General features: G+C 35.2%; 1 pseudogene; it reads right to left on the bottom strand.

The window, feature by feature from the left end:
• Positions 1–10,259: 10,259 nt before the first annotated feature.
• On the bottom strand, positions 10,260–11,519 carry LOC115306786 (annotated as a pseudogene).
• Positions 11,520–17,933: the final 6,414 nt, after the last annotated feature.

Here is a 17,933-nt window from a genome sequence, read left to right as displayed (position 1 = left end):
ACTATTTGTTAACCTATTTTTGGAGTCACTGATTTTCTCAACAAAGACCCAGATTGGCCCTTTATTGGGTAGGCCAGAGGTTTCTGTATCCATGGAAATGCACTTTACAAAATAAGGAATGAATGGGACTTAGACCTTTGAAGATTAAAACAGGAGAAGGATAATTTCAAAACTCGGTGGTAGAAACCAAGAATAGTAGAGGTGCTATCAGGTAGATGAGTTTTAGGAGAGTGATAAAGAATAAGGATCTGGAAATGGAAACCCTTTTTCTGGAAAGTCTTTCTTTATCCTGAGTCGTTGTAAGTGCCATAGATTGAAGACTGTTGTTTCTGTCAACCTGCAAATTTTGTTGTTTAAAAAATACTTAACCAATGTAACCAACATCCTTAGAAATGTAAAGCTGAGCTCACCAGGGTGCAAAGAAAATTCCTACAGGTCACAAATAAAGAATTGTAAAAAAAAATCAAAGGAAGGCCCTGAAGCCATGGTTGGGATTTAGTTATCATCAGCCTGGAAGAAAATAAGGCTGACATCATGAGTGAGGAAGGAGTTAATAGTGGTATCCCCTATCAACCTGAATTTATAAGTGAATAAGCACAAGTAATCAACAAGAAAGTGTTTTTGTCTTTGGACCCAGCACAAGTTGAAAAAACAGTTTTCTCAGAATTTATGAAAAGATTTGTCTTTTACTAGGTTGTGTGTGTTGGGGGAAGTGCAGGGCTGAGTTTGTACAGCATGATCTAGGGACCACCAGTCAAAAGATAATCATGAAAGGTTGTTCCAAACTTTTGATAAACCTGAATAAACACTAACCTGCTCTAGAGAGACTAGTCTTTAGGGGTTACCAATAGTTTTGCAGTTTGTAGATGTTAATATGTGAGCACACAGACAAAAATGAATAAAACCACAAGGAAAATTCCACAATTAAAAGGAGTCAACAGATACTACTAATACAATAATTAGATAACAAGAATAAGGATATGTCATATAGTAAAACTGATTTAAAGACTATAAATAAATAAACAAGTGCTGATGCATGGGAGCACATGTACCCCAACGTTCACAGCAGCAATGTCAAAAATAGCCAAAACATGGAAAGAGCCTAAATGTCCATCACCTGATGAGTGGATCAAGAAGATGTGGTATATATATACAATGGAGTATTACATGGCAATGAGAAAGAATGAAATATGACCATTTGTAGGAAAGTGGATGGACCTTGAGGGTGTCATGCTAAGTGAAATAAGTCAGGCGGAGAAGGACAGATACCATGTTTGCACTCATAGGTCTAACAGGAGAACAGGAGAAACTTAATGGAGGACCAGGGAGAGGGGAAGAGGGAAAGAGAGTTGGAGAGAGAGAGGACGCAAAACCTGAGAGACTATTGCATACTGAAAACAAACTTAGAGTTGAAGGGGAAGGGGGAGGGGGGAAAAGAGGCGGTGGTGATGGAGGAGGGCACTTGTGGGGAAGAACACTGGGTGTTGTATGGAAACTAATTTGACGATAAACTATTTTTAAAAAAAGATCTTCAAATAACTTCATGCTTTAAAAAAAAGAAAAACATCAAGAACACATCTGGTTCTGTTTTTGAATGGATATTAAACATCAGAAATAACTGTGAAATTTTGTCAATCAAAAATAAATAAATAATAAATAAATATGTTTAATAGTGACTTGAGATATAAAAAGGGGAATGAAAGGATTCTGGAAAGATGAAGGCAATAGAATAGTTTTTGCTTTTATAGTTATTAAATTTCTATGAATCTCCTCATAAAAATTGAGCTTTTAACATACTCAAACCAGAGATTTATGGATAATCTATACAGCAAAAGTGGGTCATAGGTCATTCTCATTTATCTACAAATATTGGCAGGTAGGAACAAATCATAGACAGCCTTAGAATCTACATAATAACAGATCTGATCCAGATTGGAAATGGAAGGAAAGCAAAGACTTCCCCCTCTCCCAAGTTTCCAACAGACTAAGTTGTCTTCATTCTCCCAGTTTCCATTGGGCAGTGTTTCCTGCAGTTCTAACTCCTCCCAGATGGCCCTGGGTTCTGGTAGAACTGATTCCTTCCTACGGTTCTCCAGGCTGTAATGGTAGAGACTTCCTGATCTTGTTTTACCACCTGAATGATGGCTTTTAGTTCTCCTTTCAAACATGTTACTTCTCTGTATCAAAATTTTTCTTTTAAAACAAACCGAAATATTTCCTCTTTCCTGGCTTGACCTTAGTTGATGTACTCTGACTTCATGTCCACTGGTTTTTCAGTCAATAGGAGGCAGAATATTGAAGATAATGAGGAAAGAGAAAATGTACATGGTTTCTCTGGCAATAGGCGCATCATCTCAGTGACACTAACTCCAGACATCCACAGTCATTCTAGTTGGACAATCATGGCCCATCTGCTAACACCACCTCTGTTGTCCATCCAGCCTAGGGTTCTTAGCAGTTTCCTGATATGGCAAATCTTTCTCTTATCTCACCATTTTCTGTTTGACTTCTTTTCACATCCATCAACTCTATAAGTAATTTTTTGTATTATATTCTACTTTAAACACTTAGTTTTTATATTCTTGGCATAATTCTTACTGATTCAGTGTCTTTATAATTAACAAAGTTGTTACCCAACATCAAACAGGAAACTAGACTGGAGAAAAATGAGGAGGTAATTGCTTACATAATCCCTTTCAAAAGAGCATGGGAGATATCCCTAAAGAATTTCTGGCACTTTAAATAAGGGATCAGATTTTCATGAAGTTGATAGAGGCACAGCCTGCTTGTTTTGTAGCTGCTAGTTTGAATACTTTTATTTAGACTGAAATATTGAGGAAATTCCGTGCCGATTGATTTGAGTCCTTCTTTTACACAAAGATATTAGCAAACATATTTCACTATATTTATCAAAGTATATTTATCAATTTTATTTTTCCCTTTTTTATTTGAATTAGCCATTCTAATTAATCATAATAAAGAGCATTTTTTGAAGTTTTAATATTAGACCTCTATCTACAAAATATTAGACCTCTAGACTACGAAAACTGTTTATAGATTCAGATTTTCAGCATATATGTGTGAAGATTTTCCTCTTTTTGGCTTATGACTTGTTGTGTTTGCAGATTATGTTACCTTTAAATAAACAAAGTTTAGTTAACTTTTAAGAGATGCATACATAAGATAAATTCAATATGAAACCTATGATGCTACATTATGGCCAAGACCAAGACTTGGTGAATAATCTGATCTGCTTTGATTAAATGTGACCTTTTTCTACACCATGTTCAGAGATATCTCAATTAATGTGACATCTCCTGTGAATCTATGTGACTTTAATGACAAAGTAGAAAGAATATAAAGGAAAATATATATCACAGCTCTGCAAAGTGAAGATGTGATTTATTTTTCCCCATTTTAATTCATGTTTTTCCATTTAGAATTCTATCTAGAAACATATGATCTGTTATCATATTAATAAATATAAACTATTTATAAAAATCAATGGATTTTTATATATATTTGTGTATATCTGTGAGATACTCAAATTAGTCTCTAACAGGTTTGTTCCATAAAGTTATGTATTAATTTAATATTTTTATATCATGGTGTTGGTTAAATTGTGTCCTCTCACCTCTGCAAAGATACAGATGTTCTAACCTCCAGTACCTGTGAGTATGACCTTAATTGGAAGCAAGGTGTTTTCAGGTGATCAATTAGATCATTTTGGTGGGCCCTAATCCTATATGGCTGTGTCTTTTTAAAGAGGGGAAATTTGAACATAGAGAGGCACCAACAGTCTTATTTCATAAGAATCTACTTGTTTTCTAGCAGGGAGACTTTTCAGACTATCTTATCCAACACACTGCTTGAAAGTAGTATTCTGTTGACTACCTATTTTTAAGCTACTATATTTTAGAACCATTATTACAAAGAGTACTTCCAAACTAATACCTTTGCTACAATATTTAAATTCAAATGCCCTCTAAGAATAAACTTAAAACATTTCAGATAGAAAACCATCAGCTAAAAAGTTCAAGCAAGAGAAATTTCAGCTCAACAGCATTTTAAGGACACTCAAAATGTAATAGAAGGGAATTTGAAATTTTACATATGGAAGTAAAATTATGTTAATGTTTTGAAAACATACAAGCTTTCTTTTATTCAAGAGTATCCCCTTTTAACTAATTAAATTTCTCTGGTCATCAATTTTTTTTTTCATTTTCTTCTTCTTCTTCCATACATTATTTAAAATTATTCTAAGGATGTAATAGCAACTATGTGGTTTGTTTATTTTTATAGTAAACATAAATGGAAACAGAAGACCTGTTTAAATATATAGGTATTTATACCAGATTTTTTAAAAAGTGCATTTGTAAAGAATCTTACTTTCTGTGTAAATACACATTTATGTATTGTAAAATAACTATTATGGAACACGTAATGGGTATTTGATGATCTAAAATGATCTAAAAATAAAACAACCCCTTTAGCAGTCCTGACTTGCTTTCTCAAATGTATATTTAAAAGTGGTAAGATTTGAAGTGAGTTTTTCACATCCTGGCTCTATAGCAAATCTCTTGTCTGTAGTTAAAAACTTTTAAGTTGTCTCTTTGGAAAGACAAGTATCTTTTAGTAATAGGATGACTGACTCTTCACAGAATTTCATTAGAATTCACTCTGAACTATTCTAAATCCCACAAGTATTGCACAATTTTCATTAAATTTACTAAGGGACAGAGTGGTGTGGGACAAATTCAAAAGACAATTCAATTCAATAGTATTGAGAGCAGAAGCCATTCTGGTATCAGATTTAGATTAGTTTTTAATGCCCATAGCTGTATAGCATTGTATATAATATTTAAGCAATTTTACAAACATTAATTCAACAATCGGTCTTTAGGCTGTTTTGAAAACATGTTTATAAAGTGACTTGGAGGTTAGTGATCCATGTTCATGTTTCATAATTTTTTGCATCTACTTTTCTTTCTCCCTTTTTCTCTCTTCTTTCTTTTCTTTTCTTCAGTTTTTATTATTTAAATTATTCATTGAGCCTTGTGTGTTGGTAGCTGTATTCAATGTGAAGAAGTAAAGCTGTGGTCTCTAGGTAATAGCCTAGTTGGGGGGACATTGAAAACCATGAAAGGTTAAATAATAGTAAAGACAGCATATGCTGTTATGGGAATAGTCAAAACAACAATAATTGCAATGGCCGTATCCTACAAATATAAACACTTGGAACCCATGTATGACTACGCATAGCACATTTTATATGCTATCTTATTTAAAACATTATTTTGTGCAAGGAAGTCTAAGAAGAAATAGATCACAATGGGCTAAGTCCTCAGTCAAACACTTTTAAAGAGAATATATGTAGTCAAGGTTTTGAGGTATGAGTAGTATTTAAGTAGGTAAAAAAGATTAAGATGGGCCTTCCAAGAGAGATACACAGTACAATAAATAAAATCACAGATTTGGAAATGAGAAGACATGTTTAGAAGATAAAGAATGTATTTGCCTGATTGGAAAGCAAGACTTTTTGTTTGTTTACTTATTCAATATATTTCATAAAAGACAAACCAGGGAATAAAAGTTGGGGTAGTTCCTTGGGACTAGGTAGACTTGGGACCTACTTATAGAATTTTTAAACTATCATGGATGCAGTTAATTGACATGAGCAGGTCTTTACAAAAATTTTTAATGTTTGTTTACTTTTGAGAGAGAGAGTGTGTGAGTAAAGGAGGGGCAGAGAGCGAGGGAAACACAGAATCAGAAGTAGGCTCCAGGCTCTGAGCTGTCAGCACAGAGCCTAACACGGCACCTGAACCCACAAGCTGTGAGATTATGACTTGAGCCAAAGTCAGAAGCTTAACCAACTGCACCATATAGGCACCCCATTGTGAGCAGACATTTCATATGACAATAGACATGCTGTGGAAAGATTAATCTTTTTCTAAGAAATTATCTTACTACATGTTAATATGATTATTTTTTCAAGAAACTGTTCTTTGTTTTAAAATTAAATCAGTTTTGGACATTAAGGATGGCACTTGCTGGGATGAGCACTGGCTGTTGTATGGAAACCAATTTGACAATAAATTATATTAAATAAATAAAATAAAATCTGCTTTCTTCTTAATGGATAAATATTAAATCTATGAAGATTTTACTTGAAGAAAATCCTTATTGGTATAATTATTCCTTAGAGGAAATTTTTATCTAAATAACAAAATTAGAGAAAAATAGTTCCTTAAAAATTAATTGACATTTATGTGAGAAAACTGTAACCTGAGTTTGTATCCTGAGAGCAGTAGGAGAGGCTTCAAAAGGTAAAGAGAGTAATTCTTTATAGGATAGAGCTGAGAAAGGTTAAATACACAATATCTCCTTTAAAAACAGAACTAACTCAGGGTGCCTGGGTGGCTCAGTTGGTTTAGCATCCAGCCTCCAGCTTCGGCTCAGGTCATGATCTTACGGTTCATGGGTTTGAGCCCTGAGTCGGGCTCAGTGCTGACAGCTCAGAGCTTGGAGCCTGCTTGGGATTCTGTGTCTCTCTCTGTCTCTGACCCTCCCCTGCTCATACTGTCTGTCTCTCTCTGTCTCTCAAAAATAAATTAAAAAACATAAAAAAATTTACAAACAGAACTAACTCTATATGGTCAACTAATCTTTGACAAAGCAGGAAAGAATATTCAATGGAAAAAGGACATTCTCTTCAACACATAATGTTGGGGAAATTGGACAGCAACATGCAAAGGAGAGAAAATGGACCACTCTATTACACCATACACAAAAAATAAATTCAACATGGATTAAAGGCCTAAATGTGAGACATATAACCATAAAAATTCTAGTAGAGGACACAGGCAGTAGCTTATTTGACATTTTTTTTAGAAATGTCTCTTGAGGCAAGGGAAACTAAATCAAAAATAAACTTTTGGAGCTGCATCAAAGTAAAAAGCTTCTGCACAGCAAACTAAACAATCAACAAAACTAAAAGGCAACCTACAGAATGAGGGAAGATATTGCAAATGATATATCTGATATATCCAAAATATGTAAAGAACTTCTAAAACTCAATACCCAAAATTTAAAGAATCCAACTGAAAAATGGGCAGAAGACATGAACGGACATTTCTCCAAAGAAGGCATACAATGGCCAACAGACACATGAAAAGATGTTCATCATCACTGATTACAAAGGAAATGCAAATCAAAACTACAAGGAAATAATCACTTCACATCTGTCAGAATGACTAAAATCAAATACAGAAAACAACAGGTATTGATAAGGATGTGGAGGAAAAAGAACCCTTGTGCACTCTTGATGGGGATGAAAACTAGTGCAGCCACTGTGAAAAGGCTTCCTTCAAGAATTAAAAATACAACTACTATATGACCCAGCAGTCACACTCCTGTGTATTTACAGTATACAAAGAATACAAAAACAGCAATTCAAAGGAAAACATACACCCCCATGTTTACTACAACATTATTTATAGCCAAGATATGGAATCAGTCCAGATGTCCATTGATTGGTGCATGCAAAAAGAAGGGGTATACATATACATGGAATATTATTCAGCCATAAAAAATAAAATCTAGCTATTTGTAATGACATGGATGGAACTAGAGAGGATAATGGTAAGTGAAATAAGTCAGTCTGAGAAAGACAAATACTATATGATTCCACTCATATGTAGAATGTAAGAAAACAAACAAGCAAAGGGAAAAAAGCAAAAGAAAGACAAATCAAGACACTGATACTTAATTATAGAGAACAAACTGATGGTTACTAGAGGGGAGGAAGGTGGGGTGGATGAGTGAAATAGGTGATGAGGATTAAGGAGTTCACTTGTCATGATGAGCACTGGATGATGTATGTAATTGTTGAATCACTATATTATACACCTAAAACTAATATAACACTCACTGCATGTTAGCTAACTGGAATTACAATGAAAAGTTAAAAAATAATAAAATAAATAAAATAAAAACAGAACCAGTTTTTTCAGTGGAAATTATTATAGTAGGGAATGAGTGAGGTTTGCTTTGACATTTATTTCTCTTAATGCCAACTGTGTGAAACTACTTTTCTTTATATTATATATTTGTACTTATTTAATTCTGTGTTCTGTCAATATGTCCTAAATTTCACCTACTAGTATTGTAAGACAAATCCAAATCTGAAAGCTTTTATTTCCCACCTTCTTTATAAGTAGAAGTCTCCTTCTTCAAATACTGCTATTAGTTTCCATGGGTTCTTCCATATCTCCACAAATCGTTACTTGATAGTGAATGAAGGTACTTTTATGCCTGTTGAGCCTACATCTCAAAACCACTATCCTTTCCTCATTATTTCTCCTATCACCAACAGCTCTATTGAGGTAAATACCTTGTTGGCCTTAAGTTATGTTGCTCCTACCAATGGTGGAACTAAGTGTCTTGTGAAATTGTTACTGATGAAGAAGATGGAGACTCTCATGAGTCTTCTACTAAGATGTGACTTTTACTCAAAACCCCCAAAATATTTGAGAATCACTGATTGAGTGAAAGAAAAGAAAGATATAGAAAAACATCCTTTAAACTCAATATTTAAGAATTGGAAAGAAAAACCAAGAAATGTTTTTGAGAATGCCAAGGGTATTTGGGTATCATGCAAGCCAAAGAAAGAGTATTTCAAAGTGGGACTAGTAAATAGTGCATTTTCTGAAGATAACTGAGTAGCATAATATGTGTGGACTATCTGTGGAATTCAGCCACTTGTAATTTAAAATCACATTGGTCAGTTTTCAGGTATTCAGATAGGAAAACCATATTTATGGATTAAGAAGAGGTTAGGAAGTTAGAATATAAAGACATTTAGGATAATCCATTGAAGAAGCTTGCAGGTGTAAAAAGGGGGATAAGTTGATATCTGAGGCAGGGGTACTTGGATATGAGCTTTAAGGAGATTTGTTAAGGTTGGAAAATATTTTCTCTGTTAAAATGTTGATAAGAAAGAGCCATAATCAAATGACAGGTTAAAAACATGGAGGGGATAATTAATAGTTTATCTGAGATTATTTATCATGAGTGAGGATAGTGGTGGCATTGTTGAAGTTTTGTAAAGAAGAAAGAAATTCAGAGGAAGATATGGTACTAAGAAGATTAAAAAAAGTAACTAGGGAAATATAGAAGAATTGATCCTCTGAAGAGGAAGACCACACATTTTTAGATCTCAATGTAGTAAATACATATACTACTATATATATAGGTGTAGCCAACAGCAGCCAAGATACAGACATAAGAAAAGGTTGGAATTTGGTGAAATATGATGTTCATAGAAAGAATCAACAGATTTGAAAAGGTAGAGTATAAAATCAAAACTGGGCTAAGGAAGAGAAAAAGGTACAATATGATTGGGAGATCAAAAATATGGGGGATCACACACTGAGGGTCTTGATGCAGCTGAGGAACAATTGTAATAGGAGTAACTAAATAAAATAGTTATAAAGAATTGAGGTTTTGTAGAGCAAGTGGGGTAATTGGTTTCCTTGTTGTAATAGAAGAAGAAATTCTGAGTGAAGTGAAAGGCTGTGGTGAGGCCATTGGAGTAGGTAGCTGAGGTGGATTAGGAGGGTCATGGAGGTCATGGAAGGGTACCTGGGTGGCTCAGTCAAGTGAGCATTCAACTCTTGATAATGGCTCAGGTTGTGATCTCATAATTCTTGAGTTTAAGCCCTGCTTCAGTCTCTGTGCTGATGACACAGAGCCTGCGTGGGAGTCACTCTCTCTTTGCCCCTCCCCCACTTTCACTTTTTCTCTCTCTCTTAAATAAATAAACATTAAGAAAAGAGCCAAGGTCATGGAGATGATGAAATCATAGAATTAAAAGTGTATACTTTTATATAAACAATTCTAATGAACTTTGAATTCCCTTAGAATTAGGATGGATCTACATCTCAATTTGTCTGGGAAGTTTTCCGCCATTACTACTCAAGTATGCTTTCTGCCCCTCTCTCTTCTGGGATTCCCATACAGTAGATGTTGGTCCGTTTGACAGTGTCCCACATATCTCTAAGGCTCTATTTACTTTTCTCATTTTTTTTTGATTCTCACATCATTTTATATTTGGTTTTTGAAATATAAATCAGAATCCATTTTTGTTACATATCATGGTAACAAGCTTAACATTTCTTTGCAATACAGGATGATGACTTAATATACGTACTTTCAAACTTCCTTTTTAAAAACAACACATTTTATTAAAAAGATGCATAAGTACACAGGCTGTTATTTTTCATTATTTTAGTGTTTATGAATTCTGAACTCAGGTAGCATGCCTCCGACAAAAAATTTGGTCCTTTAAAATATATAGGTATTCTTCCTGTAAGAAAAATAAAGTTGCAATGTATGTTGTGAAAAACAGAAGTATGTGGTATAAGCTTCTGAGTGGGCTTGAAAGACGAGAACCTCCCTAGGAACACGTGGCGGGACAAATGGCCTGGTGCTACCAGGATTGTTCTGCCTCACAGGGGACTTGAGGGTGCCAAATACTCACAACAGCCACAGAATCACTTACTCGAAATTAACCAAGATTCAGCACAGAATCAGACGCAACAATAGAAGAAGAATCTCAACAGTGAATTGATGCCTGGAAAGCAATTTGCAAACTTGGACCAAACACCTCAGCAGGAACGACATTCAACAGGTTTATAGGACACGCTGAAGACAAGAAAAGACCTCTGTCATCCGCAGATGGTGCTTTGGGCACGAGTCATTAGCTTCCCAGGCACTGGGGACAAGCACCAGACGCACACAGGAAGAATGAATCTCAGCTGCTTGACTCTCCACCATCCTCTTGAGTATTAAACCCAGGCCACCATTGGCCACTTGCAGGGGTGTCTTTTCTTCTTTGTTCTCAATGTAAATACTTGCTCCTTGGGACACCGGCAGTTTTGCTTCTTCCACTTTCTCCTCATCACAAGCTAAGTATAGAGGAGTGTTACCCTCAGTGTCTTGGATATTTGTGGATGCTTTGTAGTACAGAAGGATATGAATCATCTTCAAGTTACCCTTGGCTGCCGCCTGGTGCATTGCTGTGGCCTCATAATGGTCCTTCGCATCAGGATTAGCCCCGCCTTCCAGTAACATGACGGCGATCTCGTATCTGTTTTTGGAAGCTGCATAATGTAGGGGAGTACAGCCATTTTGGTTGACTGCATTCACTTAGGCACCTTTACCCAGAAGGGCTTTCACAATCTCATCCCGGCCAGCAGACGCAGCAATATGAAGCGGAGACCAACCTGCATCATCTTTATCATTCACAGGCACTCCAAGCTGCAGCAAGAATTCAACAATTTTGGTGTGTCCAGCGGAGCAGGCCTAATGCAATGTGGTTCTGCTGTCCCGGTCAGTTCTAATCACCAGGGATTTATCAGCCAGGATCCTTTCCTTCAGTTCCTCCAGCTTCCCGCTGTAGGCCAGGTTGCAGACCATTAGGTTAGATACACACCCCTCCATTTCGCTTTTCTAGGATCTCCCTGCAGCACCGGGCCCAAAAGCACTTTTCTCATTTTTTTTAAGTGTTTATTTGTTTTTGAGAGAGACACAGCACAAGTGGGGGAGGGACAGAGAGAGAGGGAGATGCAGAATCTGAAATAGGCTGCAGGCTCTGAGCTGTCGGCACAGAGCCCAATGTGGGGCTTGAACTCATGAGCTGTGAGATGATGACCTGAGCCAAAGTCGGATGCTTAACTTAGCCTCCCAGAGGCCCCTTGTCATTCTTTTTGTATTGTCCACAGACTGGAAAGTATTAATTGTCTTATCCTCATGTTTCTGGATTCTGTCTTCTGCCTGCTCAAATCTGCTGTTGATTTTCTCTAGTGAAATATTCATGTTAGTTGTACTTTTAAGCTCCTGAACCTCTGTTTGATTTCTTTTATAATTTCTATTGCTCGGTTCATTTCATCATTTTGTTTATACATTGTTTTCATGCTCTCCTTTAATTCTTGGTCCTTGTTTTTCATTAGCCCTTTGAACATATTTCAGACTTGTTTTAAAGCTTTATCTTGTAACTGTGATATATGGACTTCTGCAGGGATAGTTTCTATCATGTGGATGGGCCATATACTCTTGTTTCTTTGTGTTTGTTTCTATGTTTATCCCAGCCCTTAGATGGTCTACTTTATAAGTAATAGCCTAATCTTTTGCGCCAGTCATCAGCTGCTTTTCTGGTCAGGAAGAGTTCAAAATTAGGCAAAACAGAGACAGTGCCTTGAGTTCTTCAAGAAGCTCCAGAAAGGTTAGCATAGATCTACACAATTATTTGCAGAAAAGATTTTCTCTTCTGTATTCAGAACTAGGGATCTGGGATCCATTCTGGGAATACTATCTGTCCTCATCAAGACTGCCACTGAGTCAGGGAGTGGGTAGGACAAAGGCAAAGAAAAATTCCATGAAATTTTCTAACCATTTTAAGTTGCCTTTTTCTTTATTCAACATTCAGTTGGTCACTGTAAACCTTTTCCAGGGTTCTGACAAAATTAGTTCTGACAATTTCTGCTTACTTTTGAACGTTTTGAGTGTTTTGCCAGGTGATGGGAGCTTGGAGCCACTCAGTCTGCTATTTTGCTTATATTATTCAGTGCTATGTTTTAACAGCATATTAAAGAAATGTTTTAATTCACATACCATACATTTTACTCATCTGAAATATGCGATCCAGTGGTTCTTAATATATATATTGGGTTGGGCAACTATTTCCAGGAACAATTTTAGAACATTTTCCTGTCCCTAAAAGAAACCTCATTCTCATTTATTGTCATTCCCTAGTCTCCCCACTCATCTTTCCAGTCCTACAAAAACATTAATCTATTTTCTGTCTCTGTAGATTTTCCTAATCTGAACATTTCATATGAAGAGGAAGAAAGAGACAAATGAGATCATATGAATAGAATTAATAATATGTGGTCTTTTCCACTGGCCTCCTTTACGTAGCATAATGTTTCCAAGGTTCATCTGTGGATAGTAGTATCAGTAGTTCATTTTTTTGAAAGATGAGTAATATTTCATTGTATGGATATATTAGATTTTGTTTACCTATTCATCAGTTGATGGATATTTGGACTATTTTACTATTGGCTATTGTAAATAATGCTGCTGTAAATATTTGGATTTTGTATAAACATACATTTTTAGTTGTGTTGGGTATATATGTGGGAGTGGAATTTCTGGATCACATGACAACTCTTTAACATTTTAAGGAAATGCTGCACCAGTTTACAATCCCACCAACAATATATGAGACTTTCAATTTCTTCACATCCTCACTAACACTTTTTTTTCTGTCTTTTTTACTATACACATTCTCGTGGGTGTGTAGTAATATTTCATTATGGTTTTGATTTGCATTTCCTGAATGAATATTGATGTTGAGCATCTTTTCATATACTCACTGACATTTGTATATCTTCTTTGGAGAAACATCTATTCATAACCTTAGCTCATTTTTAACTAGATAATTTGTCTTACTATTATTGGTTTGTAAGTTATCATGTATATTCTAGATATGAGTTCCTTATCAAACATATGATTTATAAATACTTTATTCCATTCTATATAATGCTTTTAGATCTATCCATCCTGACACATATACACATACACCTTTGCTTTTAACTGTTACATGGCAGCCCATTTTCATTTTTGGCACTTTTTTGACAGACACCTGTAACTCTTTACTATCACAAACCATGATCTAATGAAGATCCTCATAAAATTTTGTGATATATACCTTGGGATATATATCTGAAATAAATATTGGTAATTTAATTGCCTTCCAAAATGATTTCCAGGATAAATGCCCCAGTCTATACCCTCACAAACAGTGTATGGAAGGCTCTATATCATGTGTTACTTATCCACATCAACACTTGAAATTATGATCTTTCGACTTTAACGGTCAGATGCTTATAAAATAACTTTGTTGAAATTTCTATTTTTATGATTTCCTTTCTAGACTTTGTACTTTGAAAAATGTTGCTAACCTCCTAAGTTTTCATGAATTCAGCTTTAACATAGGTCAAATAATACTTTACAAAACTGCAAGAATAAATGAAATAATGTACATAATGCCCTGTTTCAATACCAGACACATAATAAGCTTTAAGAAAATAAGGCTTCACTTATAGTTCTAGGGTGTTAATGAAAACTGTAAGGGGGGCGCCTGGGTGGCTCAGTCGGTTAAGCATCCCACTTCGACTCAGGTCATGATCTTGAAGTTTGTGGGTTCAAACCCTGCATTGGGCTCTGTGCTGACAGCTGAGAGTCTGGAGCCTGCTTCAGATTCTGTGTCTCCCTCTCTCTCTGCCCCTGCCCTGCTCATGCTCTGTCTCTCTCTCTCTCTCTTTCAAAAATGAATAAATATTAAAAAAAAAAGGAAAACTATAAGGCCTTTGCAGATCGTGCTACAGGTGGCCTGAAGAGAGTAGCTTAGAAAATGGTAAATGTTCTTGCAGAGATTTCTGAAATCCTAGCCTCTAAGTGTGTTTTTTTTTCTGATCATTTTGCTTTTATTTTTGTCCTGTGTTCTAGCTTTTGTTCTGAAAAAATAAGTATTTTCTGAATTTTGCCTATGTACCTAATTCCATTACCTATCATCAGTGATTGCCTAAGGTACTGTTGATAGCCTCACCACCAAGTCTGAAATCCTGGACCCAGTCTCAGTGAAATTAGAACTTGATGCTTTGAACAAAAAGAAAAGTGGTCTTAGTTAGAGCATGGAGGCTAGAATCATGCTATTTGAGTTCAGTTCCCAACTTTATCATCTAGTAGCAATGTAATTTTTGGTAATTACCTAACTGGTTTGAGATTTGGATGACCCATCATAAAATGGGAATCCCTACTGTAACGTGGGGATCCTAAATAGTGCCTGCCTCAAGTAATGGCCACAAGAATGAAAAGTACCTTAGTACCTGCCACATAATGTGTTCCAGTCATACTTCTTTTGTTATTACAGTTGTTGTTATTCTAGAGGGCCTCTTAATCAACCAATTATTAATGAGAGCAGCTTGTATTCACAATGTACTTCATATCCTGTCTACCTAGTGATTCTGCTTGTGACCATGTAAGCATTTCTTTGCTCTATATCGTGGAAGTTTGTGCTGATCTCAGAACTATTTTCACTTTCCTTGTCAATCCAATACAGTTTTACCTTGGAGTTTTACCCTGGAGCTCTACCTTGGGGGAAGGAACTGGGAAACTTTTGTTTTGTTTTGTTAATCTTAGCAGATTTATCAGCTTTACATACTGACCATACTCAGTGACTCAAAGTTAGACAAGATTACGAAATATACAACATATATATGGCAACTTCAATAAGTTCCTTTAGAGAGTAAGAGATGATTAGAAAGGTAAACTGCAATCCAACTTTCAGTTTAAATGAAAGAGGAGACGACAGTAGGAAAGCAAAGAAGGAATTGCAGCTTGCCCAGTTGCACATAGATTTGGTAAATGTGAAAAGCCAGTTTAAACACTTCATAATATTGATCTTCTCCCAAGGGTTTTCTTTGTAGCTGACTTAATTAGTGTTTATTAACCATTTTCCACCAAATAGTTGTCTAATACCTTAGAAGTCTTTCTCAGCACCTATAATCTCTGCCCACACTAGAAAATGCCTCCCTATCATGCCTGCTACAGTAGAATAATTTAATTTGTATCTACCTACCTAATGTTCACACAATGAGCTGAAAAGTAAAGTATTCATCAATCAATTGGTTGTTTTGTTTACACAAAATTAAACAAATTAGCTAATACTAATTTTTTTTACCAAGGTAAATAACATATGGCAGATTTGTAGAGTACATTTAAGTACATTAAGTACATTTCTGATAGGAGGGGAGCATACAAATTTTTTGATCAGCTTCTGATGAGTTAAAGCACTTTACTATGAATCTGAAAAATAATTCATATAGAAATAAAGATTAGAGATTGTTGACTACTTTAGATGGAGTGAGGAAAGATACTCTAACATTTTCATTAGATGAACTTTTAATTTTAAAATGTCTTTGCATTTCTTAGATTTGCTTAGATTCATAGAAAAAAAGGAGAAAGAGCAGGAAGAGGAGGAGGAAGAAGAGGATAGAGAGAAAGAAAGATGGAAGAAAGAAAGACAGAGGGAGGAAAGAAAATACAGTTTACCTTTGAACAACATGAATTGGAACTACAAGGGTCCACTTATATGTGGAATTCTGCCGACAAACACAGTCTGATCCTATACATATTTTTTTATCTTCCTTATGATTTCTAATGACTTATTCTTTTTTCTAGCTCTAAGAATATAGTAGGAAATGCGTATAACATAGTGAACATGTGTTAATTAGTTCTTTATGTTATCAATAAGGCTTCTGGTCAACAGTAAGTTATTAGTATTTATGTTTTGGGGGAATCAAAACTTATACATGGATTTTTGACTTCATGAGGGAAGGTATCCAGTGCCTTTAAACTCCATGTTGTTCAATGGTCAACTACAATTATTCTTCTCAGTGCACTTACACTGGTTCAACCTCTACTACATTCAAAGCGCAAAGGAAGTCTGGGTGACATCTGTGAATCTCTACCAAACTGCCCCAGTGCTCAGTTGGTTTCCAAAGGCAAGCAGAGATCAGTAAGTAGTGTTAGGAGAGAGAAAGTGGTGATTAGAAGATGAAACTAATATTCATTAATAACTATGTGTCTAACATGGAACTAGGCATTTTTCATATGTTACCTCATCAGTCTCATGCCATTTCTCCACTCCCACATATGATGGATATTTGTCTTCAACTTTTTCAAATATAAATAAATGAATAAACAGAGGACTAAAAAAGGTGTCTTCTTTAAGGTCCCACATTTAGAAGGTAAAGAGTTCAGGAACTGAAACCTACATCTTTATACCACATCTTATTGCTGAGAAGACATAACTGCTCTTCCAGCTTTCTAATGATTTTTTTAAATCATTTGGTTAATCTGTGACTTATGCAGTGATAATTTCAGCTTTCAAGAGGAAAGTCCAAATTTCCTGGCCAGTTTTGACTCCAGAGTAGGGGATGGAATACAAAGTAACTCAGTCAGTGACTAAACTGATTTGGCCATTAGAATAACTGAAATGATTGGTCTGTAATGTAATGGCAATAATAATAACTAATTGAACTGATTGACTTGATTGCTTGCTTAGAGATTTCCTATTTAGTTTCCCGTGAATGTATTTTTTTGGAGTTTGGCTACATTATATGGCAGTGCATACAGAATCACTGAAGTTTGAGGCTCTATGTCTTCATTTATACTTTCACTCATTTACTCAATTCTATAACCTCTATTCCAGATCCATGATTGTCAATATTAGATAAACCAAGTAGAATCTTTTTGCTAAAGGAGCTCACATCTACTAGAAGACACAAATAATAAAATCCATGATCTCAGCACAGTGTAGTACATACTGTTAGAGTTATACAAAAAGCAACCTGAAGACATTTATAACTTTGTAGGTCACAAAAAATATTTCTATGAGAAATCCTTGATTATGGTCCTGAGGATGATTTATACAGAAGAATTCTGGTGAAAAATTGTTGCATTTAGTAGCAAAAGCATATACGAAGACATCCAGGAACAAAATAGTATAGCAATTTACGAAAATGACAAGCAGTTTCATTAGTCTCAAGGTTCACTATAGGAAAGAAAAGGCAAAGAAGACAGAAAATAGACAAATAATGAGCAACCATAAATAATTTAGATAATTTATGCAAATTAGAAGAAAATAAATATTAACACGTATGCTTATACTTTTCTTTTTCTCTATTTTATTTTATTTATTTTATTTTAAATATTACCATCTGTCTGTAAAAACTCAAAATAAACCCCATTTTTCAGTTTTTAAATGGTTCTGTGTAGCCAGGAGTGTGATTTGGGGACTATTA

This window comes from Suricata suricatta, chromosome 2 (assembly GCF_006229205.1).
Source record: "Suricata suricatta isolate VVHF042 chromosome 2, meerkat_22Aug2017_6uvM2_HiC, whole genome shotgun sequence".
Lineage (NCBI taxonomy): Eukaryota > Metazoa > Chordata > Mammalia > Carnivora > Herpestidae > Suricata > Suricata suricatta.
Note: the sequence above shows the minus strand (reverse complement) of the source record. Positions and strands in the feature narration are given on the sequence as shown.